The sequence below is a fragment of the Haliotis rubra genome, unplaced genomic scaffold (genome assembly GCF_003918875.1).
Source record: "Haliotis rubra isolate DU_JTF1 unplaced genomic scaffold, ASM391887v1 Scf85, whole genome shotgun sequence".
Taxonomy (NCBI): domain Eukaryota; kingdom Metazoa; phylum Mollusca; class Gastropoda; order Lepetellida; family Haliotidae; genus Haliotis; species Haliotis rubra.
In genome coordinates, this window is record NW_025767579.1 from 1,201,541 (window position 1) to 1,224,332 (window position 22,792).

At 37.6% G+C, this 22,792-nt stretch overlaps 1 protein-coding gene across 1 annotated transcript in view; it reads left to right on the plus strand.

The window, feature by feature from the left end:
- Nucleotides 1-477: 477 nt before the first annotated feature.
- LOC124262687 (zinc finger protein GLI4-like) overlaps nt 478-22,792 on the plus strand; it is a 124,968-nt gene continuing 102,653 nt past the window's right edge. Inside the window, exons 1-2 of the mRNA XM_046697202.1 lie at nt 478-598; nt 22,428-22,569. The gene's annotated coding sequence lies outside the window, so the exon portion shown is untranslated. The remainder of the gene's footprint in view (nt 599-22,427; nt 22,570-22,792) is intronic.

A 22,792-nucleotide genomic window follows, 5' to 3' on the forward strand; every position in this document is an offset into this window, starting at 1 on the left:
TCTTCATTCTTGCATAGGATTTGACAATCCTTTATTTCTTTAATCACCGATGCTAAAAAATTCAGAAGTTCTTTTTTCATTTTGGCAACTTGTTACATCAATCTGTCCCAATGGAAACTGATTAATCAAATACTTCTACAACACTTTGGTTAAAGGCTTCTCTTTCCATACATATGTTGCCGTGCTCATATTGTATTTTCTGTTAATCACATCATTTCTGTAAATTGTCCCTTTGTGTTAAGAATAGAAACATACAATGGTGTATTCTGTTAGTTCAGAAAATAATTACACACGTTTAGCGTTAGTCACATGGATGGACCACTCCCTATCTCAGGTGGTGATATATGCGAAAGTGGCCCCCCTCCCTCCCCACCCTGACCCCCTATCTGTGAGAGAAGGGGATCAGATGCACTGCTAACCATCCTAATGCTAGACTGCAAGAAATCTGACACCAATTTGGCCCAAGGGAGTAAGCCTAGAGTTCACTGCCAAGTGCTCCACACAAAAATACAACTCAGTGTAGCCATTTTTACACCACATCAGACTGGTCATGTTTTGGATTTAGGATACACCAGTGATCCCAAGCTTTGCAAACCAGGTAAGTGTGAACATCTAACAGTGTGTCTGTGAAAGTTTAGAGCATGGGTTGACCCGATAAACTGGAGCGTGAACCCCTGCCTGGCTGCAACTCCCCTCCTCCTTCTGTAAGGGGTATCTTTTTGACTTACTGAAAGTTAAATGGATTTCTCAGCCGGCAATGTGGTGTTCTGAAATATATTCCTGTAGTATGCAGGCACCAGCTGGGAATGTCGGCCTCCCCATGTTCGAGTGTGTGCTGCAACATAAGTGGGAAACAACAGATTTTGTTTGTATGTTGGTGAAGATTGTGTTGTCACATGTCTATAGGTGGAGCATTGTTCTTGATGCTGGAGATGGGCTATACATGCTAGGGTGTGTGACTATGTGACTGTCAGAATGGCAGTTGGAGTCAAAGCCAAGTTGTGTAGGATGACACACACATGCTGATGTTGTCACAATTTCAATTTGTTCCTGCCATTGTATGTATTTTTGTAAGATTAGATTGTCAGGCAGTGATAATGCAATGGAATATATGAAAAGGTTATGGGTTTTTTTCTGGTAGAAAATTCCCACCCCACAAGGACAGTCTGAACTGACTGTTAACTGAGAACAATATCAAACACTGCTTCTGTTAGTGTATGTATACAGTTTCATAGTGGGAGCTAAGGGGAGTGATTTACATGACTGTAGACACATAATTTATAGAAATACAGTTCATATCTGAAAGCATTCTGGACTAATTGCTACATCTGATCTGTTGCACATTGCACACAGTAATATAAAGGAAATTATAACTTAATTGAGTCGGGACCAGGCAATCCAGTGATTGATGTTAGGAGCAATGGTCTGTGCTATCAAAACTAACCCATGAATCCTGGACCCGTGAAGGTCCAGGTTAGATTATTGATCTTCAGTAACCCATGCGTGTCGTTAGGCAACTAACGGGACCGGGTGGTCAGGCTCGTTGACTTGGTTGACACATGTCAAGGGTTCCCAGTTACACTGATCGATGCTCCTGCTGTTGATCACTGGATTGTCTGGTCCAGACTTGATTATGTACAGGCTGCCGCTATATACATGTAGCTGGAATATTGCTGAGTGTGACGTAAAACAAAACTCACTCACTCACTCACGCAAAACCAATCAACCAAGTCACAGAACCTGACTACCTGCAACATTAAGTTATTACAAGAAGTCTAGGTTGCTTTGGAACAAAAGTGTAACCCAGAATACCTAGGGATGGGTGACTGTGAAATATAAGATTTGATTGTTTACAGACTGCATTCGTATTGCAGGACTATTGCTGACTTTGACACTAGGCAACAAACACTTACATTTTTCTGCATTAGGTGAGTGGTGTTGCAGGATATGCTTACCCTTTTAGCAAACACCTGGTGTCATCACTGATTTTGAGTGATCCATTCATGTAAGTTTCATCACTGTTTGGCTGTTATGCTCAGTGGAATCTGTGTCAGGTGAGAACCAAGACTGATTATTCTCAAGCTTTGACTTGACTTAACATGCTATTCCCCTAGTGTTGTCATCAAAGGGGACAGAATTAACACCTGGTTGTGTTTCCTGAATTCATTCAACAGAATATTAAAGTATGGAATTTTGTTCAGTTAGTATTATACTGTCGCTCAGTTTTTCTTCTGATTTGAATAAATTAATCCTGAACAAGTTTGAATTTAGAAGAACAATAGTCATTACTTTCGGTAACCTGGTAACGAATGTAGTGTTTATCGGGTGACACACCAACTGTTGATGAGTATCTGTATTCTTATACAATTTCATTAGAAAATTTGGACACTCAAATCTGTGACTAGGTGTCTGTTTTTATGTATTTTAAATTTTCATTTTTGTACAATAAGGTTACTTCCCTTCATGTGGTCCAACAGCTCCAGTCTCTGGTGTCCACTGTTCACAACTTTTGAGGTACAATCATGGTTGCACTTTCGGGAAGATTTCAAGGAGCGTCATTACACTTTTGTTCAAAAGTTGTTTTATCAAGGCCGCTGTTACGCAGTGTTCTATAAATAAATATTTCAAAACTGTGACTAATCTATTTCAACTTTAATTCTGTTTTGTTTTGCACATTTGTATACAGATAATACACTGTTTTGTTTTGCACATATGTATACAGATAGTACTCTATTCATTGACTATAACGAAAAACTATTATTGGTCAGTTCGTCGAAGCACGACCGCTAATGTCCGAAGTTCTATCAGATATGTTGAAAACTGCTATCGAAGAAACCTCGTGCAGGTTCAACTCCACGTGTTTCACGCAATAAAATCTTCCGAGAAGTTCATTGTGTTTGCGCGAATGTTCGTTTGTTTGAAACATAAACGCACGCGAATATTCTATGTTTACAAACACAGTTCTCCACAACAGCCGCTATGTTTTAGGGCTCAGTACAGGTTTTCAAATGTGGTATGGTAGACATTGGATATTTAACACATCAGTTTAAAAAAAAGCATGTCTGGTGCAATCTGATAAACTATGTTCCCGTGTTTGTTTGTTCAGTTGAACAGTTGACTTGCCTTTGCATGTGTTTGTGATGAGTGTCACTGGTGGGAAAGAATACCCTTACCTTTTCACAAACACCTTGTATCATCACTCTGTCAAGCCGATACATAAACACTTGCTCCTGACCAAGCCAAAATCTTACAATGGTGTCTGCTTTTAGTCTTGGCAGAGACTTCTGTGGAAAGTGTTTTGTTGTTTTTAATCAATTAGAATGCATCACCTTTGATGTACAATACATAAAAAGGTCTGTGAAGTTGGAACTGTGAAAACATGACGCCTTTATGGATAACAGCTTCTTTGCTCAAAGAAGTTGATGTCCATAAAAGTGTCATGTCTTCATGTTTAATAGTTATATATAAAAAGTAGCTTATGATATTATCACAATCATATCTAGGACTCTGCTTTTAGATTTGTCATGGTTATGGAAAGAGGTTTTGTGCTTGTATTCGAGTGAGATATTCTTCATGTTCTTGGAAGAGAATAGTTCACAAGACTGGTAAGGAGACTTGTTCATTTAGCCAAACTATACTTTGACATTTGACATGTGCACTTGAAGAACCATAAAGCTACCAAGTAAAAAAATGCTTGTCATACACAACTAGTACACATGGCCAAGGTTTTCCACTGACTCTCAATGAAAAGTGTATGGAACTATAACATTGTGCTACATATCTTCCAGTATCAGCAATCATGGTGTGTTACATGTCACAAAATGGCAGTCAGCTAAAATGGCAGACAGGCAATGTGAAATGGGGTTTAACATATCGACGACGTATGTGCAAGTGAGTGTGTAACTGAGTGTACTTGTCCCGTGAGCGAGTGAGTGAGTATGGTTTTATGCCGTTTCAGCAATAGTCCAGCAATATCACGGTGGGGGACACCAGACATGGGCTTCACATATTGTACCAATGTGGGGAATCAAACCCGGGTCTTCGGCAGGATGAGCAAACGCTTTAACCACTAGGCTTTCCCACTACCTTGATATAACCTTGATGGTTATATGATGTTAGTTGACTGAGATAGCATGTGTTTACCATGGATACCTCGCTCACACACAGTATATTGGCTCCAGGCCAACCAGCCCTTGTTATATCCTTTAACGCTGAGTGCAGGGAAACAACAAGTATCACCTTTCAACATCTTTGGTGTGACAGACAGGGGATCAAACCACTGTCCGTCTGCTCTCCTGGCAGATACTCCAGCGACTAGTGCACTGAGAGGTCTGGGTTCCGTTCCTCAAAGCGATCGTAGCGCCACGATAGTCGTAAGTCTATGATAAAGAATGGGAGTGCAATCATCTAAGCACTACGATCATTTTGTGGAACGGGGCCCTGAACATGTTTGGGAATAGAACTATGCTGTATCTACCAGTATCAGTGATTGTAAGACTGACTGAAACCTATCACCAGTTGCTTGTCTTGCTATGTTGTATAAGTTGGTGATGGCAGGCAGCCTCTTTTTTATCAAAAGTTTTCCATCACTGTCACAATTTTCTTTTTATGTTTACAACTGAAATAGAATCCATCATGTGTAGATGTTTTACTGATGCCTGAGAAACAAGATTCTCCAGTGTTAGCTGAAGGATTTCAGCATTGTTCACTGTATGTTGGTCTGTCTCTTAAATTGTGATTCCGTGCTGTAATGGTGCTAATGTTTGTCATCTATTCTCAATCTGCAGACTTTCCGTTGTTCTAAAATAGCTGTAGGTTTGAGCTTCAAACTTTTTGTAGACTGAAGATCACATTTTGAAAATGTCTAAGCATCATCATCTTTTGAGAAACAACATGGAGGGGAGTAAGTTGGCACGACTGAAACTCCACTAATGATTCTAATACTAATTATGCCCAATTGGCCGTTTTTGAGATTGACTCTCACTGAATCATATCTTAAGCTGTGAGTTCTGAGATGATAACTGCAGGAGAAATGCAGCTTCTCAGACTCCACTGTAAATGCAAGATATACACGCTCTTTTATGATACAAGATACAAAATAGTTTATATTATGACAATATTCTATAAACTACGTAAACAAGATATATAATGAATCAGAGCAACAATACATATGTGGCGATCAGTAAGTTAGAGTAAAACAAATCTTGGACCCCTGTATCTCTGGTGCCTGCACTGCTTTGTAATAATACATGTAGTTTTTCCCTTCAGACAGAGACGGGAGACATGGATGATCTTATACACCTGGTTACTTAGCAATGATATGTAACCTCATGTTACAGCATTCCTCTTTAGCATCAGAGCATTCAGTATCACAGATTGAGCAGCCTTGGTCCAGATACACACAGGATCATGTGTAATAAGCTCTGAACATGTGTCCTTTGCATTCTCCTATGTACAAGAACCACCAGGACCTAACCTAGGTGACAGCACTCCTCTCCAACAAGAGGTCCAGTGGTACTGACACTTGGAATTGGGGCTTCTCACTACTTGTGTTCCTGTAGAAATATTTCCTTTTAGGAAAAAGGAACTGAAACTGTATACCTCTTTGAAGCAAAAGGTCTGAATTTTTTGTCAGCATGACTGTCATGGAATATGAGTGAGGAGAAATTTGAGAAGGACCTGAAGCATTATCTGCAACAGTACATGAGGTATCTCACATTCAGACATTCAATCTCTTGACAAAACAGCTGCATGAGTTATTTAAAACACTGATGGGGATATAACTCGTAGCGAATCTGGATAAATATGTATTCTTTTTAAATCTGATTATTAAATGTTTAGGCCTTCTTTTCCTGAAAAGGAATACAAACAAGTGGTGTTTCAGTGTTGATGTCAGCATTGGGCGATGGCGGAAATCTTGTTATATGGACAGTCTATTCATATCCTCTTACAGTAGTGGGACATCCTGAAATATATATGTAGGGCCAAGTATCAGAACAGAAGCAGGTGTTGAGGACAAATGTCTAATGCAAAGATGTATATGGCTGTAAAACGTCACCCCAAAACCCATCTGATAGTTTGCATGTAACACAAACACACATGGTGTCATTCCTGATTTGACACTTTCAAGGATGGTCAATTAGTCTCTACACCATATTACTGACAATCATATAGATGCTTCATATCATACAGGTGTGACTTACTTGATGTCATTCGTTGTATATGAACTAGCAATACAGTCTCTGAACCACCTTATTTTCCCGACTGCCTAGCCCTCCCTGCAATACTAAAGCTCTAAATGAAGCAAGTCCAGATTTCCACAGGTTCTGAATTTCCCATCTCACTGGGGCTCCTTTTCAATTTAAAAGTTACTATCAAAACTATAGTGTTAATCTGTGTCTGCAACATTCAGAGCTGTTACCAGTTATTGGCGTTATTAGAGATGTATATAGTTGCCTATTTAACTATCATTGAACAAGTTTAATTTCCATCAACATTTGTATTCAAAACTTAAAATACAATTTTCCGCTGCTGCCTGATTACACTTGTTTTAATCCCTACTTTGTCAAATTTTTAAGCAGCCAAATAAATAGTAGACGGGACAATTAAATTGACTGGCCTCATACCTAACGGCCCAGATGATACATTGTTGTACATGCTGTAAGAAATATGAACTTTGTTTATTAATGACAGATGAAAATGTCTTGTTTGTAGGTAAACACTGATGATGTCATTTAGTGATGTCGCACAACAATTCCTTAGTGTTTGGACATTTTCGATACATTCAGGACCAAAATTGTCTGAATGGCATTATTCCGAAGCGAATATGCTTCAACAATATACAGTAAACACCTAATATATTCAGTGTGCAGTATTGGTTTGTGTGTAGAGAAAACTCCAGCATGTGTGTTTACACAGACCCAGATGGGCCACACATCTCCACCACAATTATCAGGCTAGTATTGTTTCTGGGACGTTGGATATTTGAGGAAAGGTGAGAAATAATTGATGTAACTTATGCTTAGCTACCAGTGTTTATTTGAACATGTTTAGCCTCCAGCAAGTGGGCGGAGGAGGGAAACATTTGCACCCTATTGTTCTTAGCCCTTATGTATCCTTGACTCAACATTGTATACTCTTGCAGCTCAGAAATTCTGTTGTTTAGATGAAAATGTAGCTGTACATTATTTATAAGAAGTTCCTATTTGTTTATTGTCCATTTGATAACATTTCCAGTGTTTTGTTCATGTTAGATTTTTTAAGGTTGTGAATGTACAAACGGTTTTTCATGTTGCTGATTTATTTTGAAGAAGATTGCCTTTGGTGGCTCACTTATAATGTTGACGGAAAGTCTCTTGGTGGATCTCTGCCAAAGGACAACACTGGAAGTTGTAGACATTGCCTTTGATGAAACTTGGTGTTGTACAAGTGCTGACTGATGGGTCGTTTATTGTGGAATAGCTGCAACTTCCTGTATATATACACTGCTGTCACACACAAATCACAAAGTACTGATGGTTTAATGTTCCCGAAATGTTTTTGACAGTCCCTTCTTTCAAGCATAGCCACATGTTAAATGATAGGGGGGAAACTGTTCTTTGGTTTAAGAAGTAAATATCATGAGGAATATGTGTTGCAGGTGGGATAATTCTAGGATTTGCGGAGGTGTCGGGATGGGCCAGGGATGGGGAGGAAGTTGAGATTTGGGTTTTGGGGTTGGGAGGATTGTCTTATATGATTTTGGCTTGTTAAAATTCTTATGATGGTGTGGTAATGTGGATGCTCAATGAGTGTCTAAGTACGGTTTATGTTGCTTTTTGCAATATTCCAGCAATATCACAGCGGTGTACACAAGAAATGGAAATCACACATTGTACCCTTTGTGGCATTGTGGGTGTGATTGCTGTGGGCGTGGATGTTGGCGTGTGGGGGGGTGGATGTAGATGTAAGCAGATCGTTTGTTTTGGTGTGATGTGATTGCGCTGGATGTTGGTGTGTGTGGGGGTGGATGTAGATGTAAGCAGGTCATTTGTTTTGGTGTGATGTGATTGCTGTGGATGTTGGTGTGGGGGGGGTGGGTGGATGTAGATGTAAGCATGTAGTTTGATTTTGGTGTTTACCTGTGAAGATCCCCATTAGAATTGATCTTCAGTAGCCCATGCTTATCATAAGGGGCAACCACTGGGATCGGGTGGTCAGGCTCCCTGACTTGATTGACACATGTCATTGTATCCCAGTTATGTAGATTTAATGCTCATGTTGTTGATCACTGGATTGTCTGGTCCAGACTCAGTTATTTACAGACCACTGCCATATAGCTGGAATATTGCTGAGTGCGGCGTAAAACTCAACTCACTCACTCACTCACTCACTCACTCACTGAGTGCGATGTTAACCAACCAAGCATGTGGGGATGTTGATGGTTTGGCTACAGATGATGACTAGGAGTGTTCTCAAAAGTTATGAATGTAACAGTTAAGGGAAAATAAAAGACAAGAAATCTTTTTTGCATTATCGTCATCATCAGTATCAGAGTTCTGTGCCTTCTGTCTTGAGATTTGTTAAGCATGAGAATATCAACATGAGTGAGTGATTTATTTCATTCTGGCAATTTCTTCAACATTGACAGCTGTGGACATTTCTTTTGGCAGTTTCTTCACAGATAAGAAGGTTACATGCTAACAGATTTGGTGTTCACCTTTCGTCCTGTCTGTAGCATCTGTGTGAAATACAGTATCAGATTTGTTTCCCAGTTTTGATGGACCATGTTACATTTCACAGATGGCAATGACAGTGTTTTCCTTGTTTTTTAATATGTTAAATCATACAGAATCTCACAACGATTTATAAAACTCTAACAGTGTAGCATTTTTTATAGATGAAAATCACATGTGATACACCATATGCTATGGGTGTTTTTATGTATTACCGCTTTTGTGTTTGTGTCAAAATATATGAAGTTTTCTCACATCTGTCAACTGTCAAATATTTTTTGTGCAAACGTTCTATACAGAAACAGTGACAATATTCTATAAACATAAATAAGATATATAATGAATCACATATATATGATGAGCAACAAAACATATAATAATACAGATGTGTATAATAATAATAATAATAATGGCCTAGGACAATCAGATCTTCTATATTTGTTTAAAGTTGTACATGTGGTAGCAAATAATTTTATACTATTTGGATCATTATTTCTGAAAAGGAGGTTAAATATTCAGTGGTAGTAAACCTGTGAAAGTTATTAATTTTAGAGGAAAGGGAGTTAAATAAGGACTTACTTGCATCTGAATATTTAGTGCAACACATGAAATGGTGTTGTTCATCCTCAAGGACAGAGCATTGATCACAGAGACGGTCCTCCAAAGGTGTAGGTGGTCTTGTTCTCCTACCCGGTTCAATTTTTAGTCTTTGATCACTCAGTCTTAGTTTTGTGAAGTGGATATGGTGTTTTATTATCTTGCAGTGTTGCAGGTATGGTTCAAAGTTGATTTCAGATTTAAATTTTCTATACGTTCTAAGTTTGTTCCTTGAATTTAATGTGTTTGGATTATCTTGAACAGATGAGTGGAACATGTCTGTAAATTTCAATTGGAGGTCCTTCAGTACAGAGGAGGAAGTAAGATTACTTTCCTTGATGTTAAACTTATCTAAGAGGCAACTGAGTTTATAGTACCATCCAATTTTGTGTTTGGCAATCTTTATTGATTCATTAAAAGCATGTTTTAAAATGGTATTTGGAGATTGTAAAATATGACTGTAGAATTGAACAATCGATTTAATTACTCTGAATAATAGGGGAAACAAACCAAGCTCTGCTCTGTATGCCCAGTTATGCGTTTGCTGAGAAACTCCCAGAGTACGTTACAGAATTTCGTTTCGCTTATCTACAGGTAATTTTTTCATCAAACTTATTTTCTGCAGGTAAGAAAACGACATCGTATCGCTTTGCATGAATGAACAAGAGAAGACAACTTTGTCAGTAACGACGTCAAATTTGCAATTTAACATCACTAGACAAGATTATTTACCTTTACCAGTTCATCCACAGTACGATTTTGAAAAGTAATGGTCAGTATGTTAATATGATTAAGTTATGCACGGAGCAAAGTTCGTTTATGTTTCTATTATGGGATACAGCAATGTTATTATTGGCCAATTTCAATTACTTTGATTTCCTCAATGTTTTGCCATTATCTTGATGTTCACATTACGGGAGAACATCAGCTACTGATCATCATTTCAAGGTTCCCTCAGTTCACATGAAATATTATCTCTTCTCCTCACATTGGTTAACAATTTCATCCATTATACAAGTACCAAGTTATGAATATTGAAGGTGCAACCAACATCTGGTTTGAACATCAAATGTTCCAAGATGGTTGTGTCTGCGTAAGTAATCATATGAACTGCCATTAAACCCAGGGAAAGCCATTAATCCCCCTTCAGGAGCACGGTTCACTTGCTTTATGTCATTGGATAAAACATGATCAAGACGTTTTTCTTTTAAACTTGCCTCTGTGAGCCATTTGGGAGCCATTTCTCAGAGCATGGTGCTAGCGCAAGCTTCTGTAAAATTGGGAGCAGTCTGACGGTAAACTATTTTTTTAGTTTTTGAATTAGGCATATGCATTTTTTAAAAGAGGAAACTTCCATTCCGGCAATAGATATGTCATTTGCTCGCTGGGAGTGGTGTTTTTATATGTTTGTATTTTTTCTCTATAAATGTCAGCGAAATTACTTCTTACGAATCGTGGGTAGTTTAATTCACTGAGGGTGGCAAAAACCTGTCAGTTGGGATTATCACTTATGTTATTAGATGGGTCGAAACATGTCAGAAACAGTGTGTTGCATACTTTTGTTTTGAAACATGGATAGCAAATAAAACACAATGCCAAGGAAAGTATTTTCTATTATCCAACAAAACAGTTTTTATATAGATGCAAACTGCCTAGAATCTTAACAGTGATGGTGAAACCTACGTAAATTGGTGAAGGAAAGAAATACTTTCTATAAGAAATCTCTGCTAAAACAAATTCCTTTGTCTATTGAATTAACTAGTGGTGGTACTAGAGGGCATGTATAATGTCCCTTCAGTGTCACCTATCACAAACACATGCAAAGCCAAGTTAACTGTTCTGAAAAAAATACAAAAATACACTGCAGTGGACATTGTTTTGGTCAATGATGTGTCAGATTTTGTAATATCTTCTACCTAAACTTCAAGCACAAAGTTCAGAGCTGTGTGTTTTCGTACTTTTGAAATTTGAGTCTGATGTGCTCATCTTCCGAAGCAGACTGATAATTGTTCCAATTAAAGAAGTTCCTCTGTTAAACGGTGATATGAAGGTTGCTGTATTGCTGGAAGCATGTTGTTGTTGGTCCTAGATGGTTTAGGTGGATTTTCACCACTTATGTTGTTCCACAGTTGAAGATATTGGATTTTGTAGAAATGCTGACTTTCCATTTATGAATCAGTCTACTTGGGATATTTGGAGTAAAACTGATTACAACAATTAACTCTATGTAAATGCTTCATATTGACAAAGTGAAGTGCGAGCACGGGATGCGGAACTATTAGCTACAAGAGTCAGTAGCATGCTGTGCAGGATTTTATGAGCTGAATGGGTGTGGTGGTTATAAATGTCCTGCTTATAAAATCCTGAACATCATCCTGAAGACATGTGTAACAATTTATCGTTATATGTTCACATGTTACAAAGAATCATTTTAGTGAAATATTTATGTGTGACAGTAACACCTATCTTAAGACTACTGTCAGTCTCCCAGTGTAGCAACACAAAGTTTGAATTGGAGTTGTGGTGACGTGACAAACTAAGATGTCATGTCCAGCATTATAACATCATATCCATGCAAATCGATAAAAGGACTTGTATAGGCTTTGACAAGGCATCTAAGTTGACCAGATTTTTTACAGATAATGGTAATAAGTTATTCACCAATCTATGTTTATCTCCATGGTAAATTATGATTTAGGGGATAACTGTACTGTGTTTGACGAATTGGGGACATATACCGGTGGTTATATAGCTGCAAAGTTAGTTATATCGGTGACGCGTAAGCGGAGCAGATAAAACGTGAAATTAGCGGCTATATAACCACCGGTATACATCCCCAATTCATCAAACACAGTATTGTTATCCCCATTCTAATTCAACTTGTTTTATGCTGTTTTTTCGTGAAAGAAATTCATTATTTAAACCAGGTCAAAGTTCCTCTAGGTCAAAGGTTAATCATATCACTCCTTGAAATTACACCATTGCCAGAAAAAGTACTTCCCTTTGCAAATTTCCACATGTTTATTATGTGCACACTGACTAAATCTGACAATGATGAATAAATCATAGTTTTATAGATAAAATGGATGGAATTATGATGAAACCACTCTCTAGTTAAATCAGAAATGAGCTGCCTGCTGATTCCTCAACTATGGGCCATTATCAGTTCTGTTGTCAAATGACGTCACAGCAGGTGATGTCATGCTCCATAATGACGTCATAAATCTTGTTTCATGATCTAACAGAGTTGGGTCAATAGCCCGTTGCGAGTAAGTTGTTTGAACTTAAAATTAAATTTATGATACTGTTTTGTCTTTTGTTAACACAGATTCCACCCATTTTAGCTGGATAGGGGAGTTAATTGGCCAAAGGCTTCTGCAAATGGCAATGCCCTGAAAAACAGCGTTACCCCAATTGTGTAGGAATACATTCAAAGGTTTTGGTGAATCGTTTTTCAAATTGCGACCGTATATGCTGATTATACGGTCGGAAATTTATAGCATTGACCAATCAGAAGTCGTGTTACATACTAAGTTGAATTAGAAATGATGCTTTACGTCTGCTCCCTTGTTTCCTTCAATCAGTATACAGTAGAACCCCACTTATCCAGACTCCAGGTATCCATAAACCTCGCCTACTTTACGACGTGTGAGGGAAATAACATTCATACCATACCATATGAAATGCTTAATTTATCCAGAAATCCAGCTTCCTTATGGTCATTTTTTTTTATGTAGTAAATGCTACAACAAAAATAACACTGTATTTTGATATAGTATTTCTGACATACTAATGGTGTCAGATACAATTTGTTCCAACCCTTGCACAAAAATGTTATGAAATTATATTAATGGGTACTTTCTAACAGAATCACCTTTAGATAGGCAGAAAACCAGTGCACAGATGATTAGAATTGACTTTTCAAAATACTCACATAATCATAAACATTATACAATAGAGGTTTATAGATTTTGGGTAATTGGGTAACTGTCCAGATTCAAATATCCAGTAAAATGTTTTGTGGACTAAATGTGAGAAAACTCCAGCGTCCAGATAAGTGAGGTTCATCTATATATAAATATGCTTTTATTTCCCTTGTCATATTATTACAGCTATCTACAAAATTATAGCATATGCAAAGAAATAATCATTTATGTTTTTGAGGAGTTACAGGTTATCTGTAATATGTATATCAGTGTGTATAGTGCTCGGTAATTAGGTTTGGTTGGTTGCTTGGTTGGTTGCTTGGTTTCTTGTTTAACGCTGCACTCAGCAATAATTCCAGCTCTATGGGGGCAGTCTCTAAATAATCGAGTCTGGACCAGACAATCCAGTGATCAACAGCATGAGGATCGATCTGCGCAATTGGGACCCGATGACAGGAGTGAAGATAAGATATCCATGCTTTGTACATGTGATGACACATTTATTGACAATTTGTTTTGAAGGATCCTTCCCCTTGGCATGCCAGAAACCTTTGGTCATGTGTGCTGATACCATCTTTGTCCTGATGTTGTTTCCAGGCTTGTGAGTGCCATTATCTTTGCTAAAGGGTTTCACAAAAATGGTCCAAAGCCTGTTTGAAATAGGACTTTCCTTCAATATCAAGGACTCTACATAAACAGCATTAAAACCATAGCATCGCTTGCTCAATGCCTCCTTCTCAAACATGCATGCATGTTTTTCACTAGCCTTGCTCCAAGGCTGTACTGAATGCTGAGCCTGTGGATGTATAGTAATTCTATCCTTCGAAGAGGCAAGTCAAGATAGACTAAAGACCCATCTGTTATTTAAATTTTTTGAGAAATTATCATTTAAACTATTAATTTTGACCTAAGAGACTTGTGCAAGTCTAGTTTTCACTTTCACTTGACATTAATGCAGAAAGAGATTTTTCATTTGGGTAAACATATTTTAGTATGTTCGTGTGAATCTATAACCAGATGTCCACAAGCAGTGGGAGACCTCCTGTACAGTTTATCCTGGAGTGACTTGTTAGCAGCAGGATAAATACATGTCCATCACAGACTTCAACCTTTGATGCCTGCACTCTGTCAGTCTTATCACGTTTAATTATACTTCCAGTGTCTTTGGGTATTTCCCCTCTCATTCACTGCCGTGAGGGCATGTTTCTGTGGTATGTTTGGAATATGACATTTTAATGCCGCCTTCCTGCCAATAAGCTTTGCTGGAAACTTTGGTTTTACTTAAAATGTTGGAAATGCCATGATATATTACAGATTATTTTTTAATATTTCACACTGTCAAATAATGACATTATCAACATGAATTGCACATGGTTATGATTTCAAGCAATAAATAATCATTGGTAATTGAACATTAGCAGAAATTTATTTGTGTTTGTGTTAAGATGCAATACATACCACTACAAATTACGTCCATATATGACTGATCACTAAGAATTGTTCCAGTATAAGGGGACATCATTATGACATCACCATTAGAGTATATCAAATCAAATCAAATCAAATATATTTATTGTGCAAACGTTCCATACAGAAACAGTGACAATATTCTATAAACTACATAAACAAGATATATAATGAATCACATATATATGATGAACAACAAAACATATAATAATACATTGGTCTTTGAATGGCATTTAGAAGTGATACACTCCGAAACGTTGTGTTCCTCATAATACAGAAGTTGACATCCATAACAAAACCTCTCTTCCTTATGGCTATATAACCAAGTGATTGAGTGCATTATAAACCAGCATTCAGCAACTATAATTTAAATATAGAACTCGGCAGACAATACCACCCACCCTTTAACATATTCAACAATGAGAAACACTCCCTACTTCACTGTAATAAACAGTCAGGAACAAAATACTTTTCGAAAGAAAAGATTCTACTACCAATGTAACTGTCCTTAATATAAATGTCCTATCTTAACTTGGACTTTAGCCTACCCTTGTTACAATACATTGAAAACAAGGGTATATTCCGAGTGAGATCGAATTTGATAGAGAAAGCAGCAGGTGCTTTTGACTCTTTAATTTGTAACTCAAGGATCAATCATCGTCAACCCTTTTAATGTAGTTGGCTGGAAGCCTTTTAGTAATATCAAAATCAATCATTTACTTTTATATCAGATTATGACAGTAGTTTGAAAAGATCACGTTTGATAATGTCCTGATGGATACATGTGCTGTTAGTTGTCCATTGAAACTAACACCAATCAGAAGTCAAATGGCTTTCCTCAGACAGTTATCAACCAGACAGTTCATATGGATGTTTTTTTTCTTTTGGCGAACAGTTGGGAACCTGGGCTCAGAACTTTCTGAAATAATATACTCATGACAGCACATCCATCATTCCTGGTTGCACATATGTTACTCTCCATGTCTTTCTGAGAGTTTTAAATGAGCCAGTTGACATGAGGGGTATTCCTGCACTGGGTATGAACCAGATGGTTGATATTCTGAGTATACCCGCAGTAGGTATGAACCAGATGGTTGTTATAAGGGATATTCCTGCTGTAGGTATGAACCAGATGGTTGTTATAAGGGATATTCCTGCTGTAGGTATGAACCAGATGGTTGACATAGGGGATATTCCTGCTGTAGGTATGAACCAGATGGTTGACATAGGGGATATTCCTGCTGTATGTATGTACCAGATGGTTGTTATAAGGGATATTCCTGCTGTAGGTATGAACCAGATGGTTGTTATAAGGGATATTCCTGCTGTAGGTATGAACCAGATGGTTGTTATAAGGGGGATATTCCTGCTGTATGTATGAACCAGATGGTTGTTATAAGGGATATTCCTGCTGTAGGTATGAACCAGATGGTTGTTATAAGGGATATTCCTGCTGTAGGTATGAACCAGATGGTTGACATAAGGGATATTCATGCTGTAGGTATGAACCAGATGGTTGTTATAAGGGATATTCCTGCTGTAATTATGAACCAGATGGTTGACATATGGGATATTCCTGCTGTAGGTATGAACCAGATGGTTTACATCCTGATATTCCTGGAATGAACCAGTTGACATAAGGGATATTCCTACGATAGGTATGAACCAGATGGTTGACATAGGGGATATTCCTGCAATAGGTATGAACCTGATGGTTGACATAAGGGATATTCTTGCAATAGGTATGAACCTAATGGTTGACATTAGGGATATTCCTACAATAGGTATGAACCTGATGGTTGACATAAGGGATATTCTTGCAATAGGTATGAACTTGATGGTTGACATAAGGGATATTCTTGCAATAGGTATGAACCTGATGGTTGATGTAAGGGATATTCCTACAATGGGTATGAACCTGATGGTTGACATAAGGGATATTCCTGCAATGGGTATGAACCTGATGGTTGACATGGGGGGGTATTCTTGCAATAGGTATGAACCAGATGGCTTACTTAGGAGGTATTCCTGCAGTTGGTATGAACCCAAATAAAAAAATAAATAAATATCCCAAGTAAAGCCTGGAGCAGTTTTTCATAAGTTGACGTGTTATGCTACAAGGTATAAAGTGTTCTGTCAAGTGAGTAACACTTGGAAGTATGTGAATGTCATGAACTGCAGTAATCATCTCTGAGTCAGCAAACTTTGGCCACCTAATCTGTGGGGGATGAAGAGTTATCAAGTCTGAAGGTTTTATGGCAGTTGCTCATTAGGAAACTGGGCAGCGTACATGCGATCTTGCAGGTACAGAGGAGGAGGCTAATGAATGAATGCATTGGCTTGGATTTGGGTTCATTTAACTGTGGATTTGTGTCATAACATTTGCAATTTCAGATTGAAACACAGGTTATGTATGAGGTTGCATTGTCTGTTCAAAGAGTAAGAAAGATTAAGTCTTATCTCTTCAAAGTTATGGCCTACCCGTTGAATTTGTATGTAACTTTACTGTAAGGATCCAGCACTTGGGAAATTCTTTGTTGTAGCCCAGTAGTGTGCAGGGAGGTTGTTCATGTATGGTGTTGGTTAAGTTTGGTAGCCATTCCTACAGGTTGCATCTGTCGGAGGCCTGCTGTACCATTGCTTACACTTGCTAACAACCTGGCCCTGAGGGTTCCCAGGTTAGAAATGGTTCTTAATGGGATCTGGTAGCAGGCTTTCCTTTCACTTGATTGATGCCTGTCACTCTAACTACATATAACAATTTCCATCATGTCATTCACTGGGTTGTCTGGTCCAGACTTGATTATTGAGAGACTTGCATCATATAGTTGAAATAATTGAGGCTGCAGTGTAAATCATTACTAATAGACTTGCACAGGCTCTAAGGCAGCAATTATTAGTTTAGATCATAATGTCCATCTTGGAGCTAGTCTACAGTACCAGCAACACTTCAGGCATCTACAATACACTCATGGACTTATCATTCAGTAGGGTCTTGGAGCTAGTCTACAGTACCAGCAACACTTCAGGCAGAGTATAGTAGTTGGGATTGTTTCATCATTTCTGATTCCATCTTCAGGTGAACAAACTCAATTTTTCCATCATACATTTAGAATGGCTTCATTATTTTAGAACTTTAAAAATTGTTTTCATTAAATTTATGTGACATTATGTTTTAAAATGTCTTCAAAAATCTTCAGACATCCATTAACAAGATGCAAACAATTTTAGGCTCATGCAAAATGTGTTATATACGTATATCTCAAAAAGATTTCATGGGTCGATAAAAGGCAAAATAACAATGGAAATGTCTTGACTGAATCATTGAAAATGAGTGATGTCACCAAGTTTGTGAACAGAACATTTAGTTGAACCATGAAAATGATAAACAATCATTTCCATTACACCTTATTCAACGCACATCTTCTCATGTTATATACAGTCTTTATACTGCTTATGGAGATCATATAACAGTTTTTGAAGCTATGGATGACTTTTCAGTCTGGTTATTTCCAGGTCTAATGCTAATCTCTTTCTGCATCTATTATTCCAACTGTTTCACAGATTTGAATAATGTTCTGGTTCATATTATTTGCTATCATCTTAACAAGATTAATACACATTCTAAATGGCAGTCATAATAATTGCAATTACTCTTTTCACCAAACCAGAATTTTAAAAGAATTTTCTCAATTGTATTGAATCAAATCAGCATATTCTTCATTCTTTGAGCTCAACAAGTCAAATATTTACTGTAATTCCATGTAAACTTTAATATTTTCTTAAAGGAAGAAAAACAAAGGTCCAGTGAGCAATAAGGGGTAGAAAGAATGTGAACAATAGTTACTGTGTCTCCACTGGCACACTTAGACCCCAAGGGAGCTATGAATGCCAGCCTGAGGTCAGGGGGACGATGAATGTGATCATGAGGACAAACAGACTTGTGTTAATTGGTCATAAACGTATTTGGGGCAGGACAGGGTAACCAATGTAAACAGCTCCAGGAATGTTGTTGTCTTCTCTGAGGCTGCAGCGCCTCTGATAATGCCTTTACTGCCGGACATTCCATGGTTCAGTACCATGGCATTGCCTAACACATTTCACGCTGATAGGAATGTGATTCTGTGTAGGGCATGTTAACATCTGAATGACATGCTTCATTATGAAAGCATGTGTGTTGATAGGGAAAGGCAATATTGTACCATCAAACACGGCTGCCGATATGGAACATCAGAGATTCAAGAATTCTTTGGGGTTTTTTTTTAACAGAGCTCTACAAAAATATGGAGAAACTAGTACCCAAATGTGACATTTATTGGCTGGCACCATGTGAAGATATTTGGCCTGTGTACAATGGAACTATGTATAATGAATGCTGATGTCGGCATGCTCATGAGATAGGTACCATAATTGATGGTTATCAACTGTGGGAATGTTTGATGATTGGTGTGTTCAGTGTTAGGCCAAATACTGTTAAAAACATAAGAAATTATTTTAAAGCAGAAAGGTCTTTGAGGAATAAACCAAACAAAAGCACTTTTGTATTATTATTTCATTGGCAATGTAATCTAGATATTCAATTTACATACAAGGTTTGTGTTATCTGAAAAATGACAGCAAATATTCCATATTCGAACAAAATCATACAAAATTGGTAAAAAAAAATAAACATTGCATATTTTGGTGTATGATATGATGTGAAATGTGTATAAGAAGAAGAGTCTACTGTACATTAACACGTATGTGAGCGGTACATGGAGTGTACTTGTGGAGGAAGGGAAATGATCAAGTGCATGGCCTGTGTGTATGATATTGCCACACCGCCATTGTGATTACAACACAATGGGTATATGATGCTGTTGTAGCCTTGCTGTAAATGTAGGGGGAGCCTGTTTCTCATGTAAGAAGCTATCGAGTCCTGATCTTTGTTGCTAACAAAGCAAGTCATGTCTTTAACACTGCTGGTGTCAGAAGGAAGGCACATATTCACTTCCCTAACCTTCAGAAAGGGTAAATCATGAACATCAATCAGAGTTAAGGACAGAACGCATCAGTCTTTTTAGATTATTTGAGCTACAGCCCAGCAGGCTGGGTTTTGATAAGGTCTCAGCTTTGTAGGACTTTTCCTGAACTATTTCTTACTTTATCTATGGCAGTGGAGATGAAAGGGGGCGGCAAGCTGCATGGAAGGTTTATAAGCCCTTCTAGTTCAACAGGGATCTTCAGGGTTAATTCCATCTTGACTTGATGAAAACTTTGACTTTGCAATAATAATTGGCCGGGATGGGCGTGAAATAGTATCGGGGAGCTGTTGGGCTATGGTTGGTGAATCTGAGTGACAGGGCCTGTATCAAGGCCCTTATCCTCCCGCACTGACTAAAAATGTGGTTGTGAAACTCGATATCCCTACGAGACTGTATTTGTCATATTTTGGTGAGATTGGGAAGTTTCAGTTAACAGTAAAAAGTGTGTGAAAATGTCTTATCGCTGGACGAGGCTGCAGACCTCAGCAGCTCCTGTTTGACTTGTGGCCCGAGTTTATGGTTCCCACTCTCAATCCATGGGCAACAAACGGGATAAATGTTCTACTTGTAAATTTTATGTTTTTGATTTATTGGGACAAATAAACACTCCTTTTGACACATCCATTTTGAAGTTCTTATATGACATCTGTGCTAGTGATATCTTTCATGGCATGAATGTGAGAGAAACTTTAGTGCCCACATTAGATATGTGTTCTCTTATTTCCTAACATTTGTATAAAAGGGTACAAGAATCTTTTTATGTCATCTTAAAGATGAAGCAATAACAGAAGTTGTCTGACAGGAGACCGGTGTTCTACCTGGACTCTGGAGAAGTGTTCATGTCTTCTGCTCACAGCTGACAGTTGTGCAATGGATGACTGCTGTTTTTTCTGTTTGGAAGAGAATTATACAATTATTAGTGTCTTCTGTTTGGAAGAGAATTATACAATTATTAGTGTCTTCTCTTTGTCAGAGAATTGTACAATTATTAGTTTGGCAGAGAATTATACAAATTTTAGTGTCTTCAGTTCATCAAAAAATTATACAATCATTTGTGTCTTTTGTTTGGCAGAGAATTATACAATTATTAGTGTCATCACTTTGGCAGAGAATTATACAATTATTAGTGTCTTCTGTTCATCAGACAGTTATACAGTTATTAGTGGCTTCTGTTCGTCATGGAATCATACAATTATTAGTGGCTTGTCTTTGTCAGAGAATTGTACAATTATTAGTTTGGCATAGAATTTTACAACTTTAAGTGACTTCTGTTCAGAAGAGAATTATACAATGATTAATTTGTTTTGTTCAGCAGATATTTGTGGGACAGAATTATTATCATGTTCTGTTTGAGGAGTGTGTGACAGAATTATGAATGTCTTTTTTTTTAATCTAAGAAATGTCTACAATCTTTAATATGATAACAAATTTCATGGATAACAACTTCTTTATTTCGTGAGTGGGATGTCTGATACAGATTCTTGTACTGTTGGCGAGCAGGAATGGAGAAATAGAGAAGTTGTTATCCATAAAGTTTGTTCACTATTGTATGTCCCAACTTCTAAAATGCCTCTCAAACAGATCTTTTGTATGCCTGATGTACCAGTGTGACTAAATTGCCAATCTCATTTGAATAATTGCTTGTTTCTGGTAGGTTTCTGTAAAGCTGATTATATCTGAATAAAAAAGAACAAGGTAAATGGAAGCAACAAAACCTTTTCCATAATCAGTAGAAATCTGAAGCAGACGCCATTGTATGAACTTGACCAGATCATCAGTATGTGTTTGTAAATCACTCTCCAGTGGCGATGTTAGCAGGTGTTCATGTAAAGGTGGGCATGTCCTACCCAAATAGGGGCACCTGTCAACTTGTTGTGTATCTATTTGTTGGTCCGGTGTTGTCTTCTTTGTTCATCAAAGATGGACAGGCAAAACGTAGGCCTGAATAGCTTACACAGGTGAGATCAATATCTTGTATCTCAGGGGCCTGTACTTGTTGGTAAGGCCAGAGTTCAACCATCAGTCCCCAATGTGTGTTTGTATTTGTTGTTCAAACCCCTCACTCAGCAATATTCAGTCTGTAACAATAGCATTGGCTGGACCAGACAATCCAGTGATTGATATTATGAGGAACAATGTAAATCCTGTAAATCTATAGATATATAATATAATGTCAGCAGTACATTATTCCAACTTTGAAAATACAAACTGGAGAAAAACATGCTTGTTAAAATGTCTCCATTTTTTGCAAACACATGTCGATACATATTAAATATATATATTTTGAGTCCAAGAAACTTTTAAGAAACAAATTCCCGTTTGGTTCTGAATGATGGCGTCATGAAACAGATGAACCAAAGATAAGAGGTCAAGATATTTTTTGCATAGCATTCCTTGAAGAATCAGTATATATATTCTACAAATTGTTTACAATTTCTGGTAAAGGAGGCTTAACTAATATTTTTTGAATAGCAGAGCTCTAAAACTAAATTGTACATGTGTCTATGAATATAACTTGTCTGATACAGAGACTGTAATGGTAGTGTGTTGTCCTGCGTCACAATAGCTATCTGGTGATATGTTTTCGGCTGTGTACATATGTGAAAACAAGCCTGAAGCTTTTTAAGGAAGCATTAAACTTAAGAACTCTTGAATTACATGTCTTGAAGGGATTGTATCACGTCTTTGTTTATTTACAGAACAGCATTACTGAGCTCCCAGGAGACCGGAACTGTGCCAGAATATTCTGTGTGATACGCACATCCTAGGAATCGGGGACAAGTTAATGGACACTGTGCAATGTTGAACAAAAAATATGTGTGGATGTACCAAGTCAGTGTGGTAAGTCTGAGAGTGTTTCTCATTTTCTGGACTGTATTCCACAGAGCTATTTTAGCACTCACCATTCTACAGAGTCATACTCAATTCTGTCTGCTATTGTCACATGAAGTATTCTAGAATGGCTTGTTAATTTCATACTTCACTAACAGAGAACAACAATGTAATTTCACTCTTAAATGTAGGTATTTCACTAGACTTTGCTATTTCTAGGACTGTCATGGGG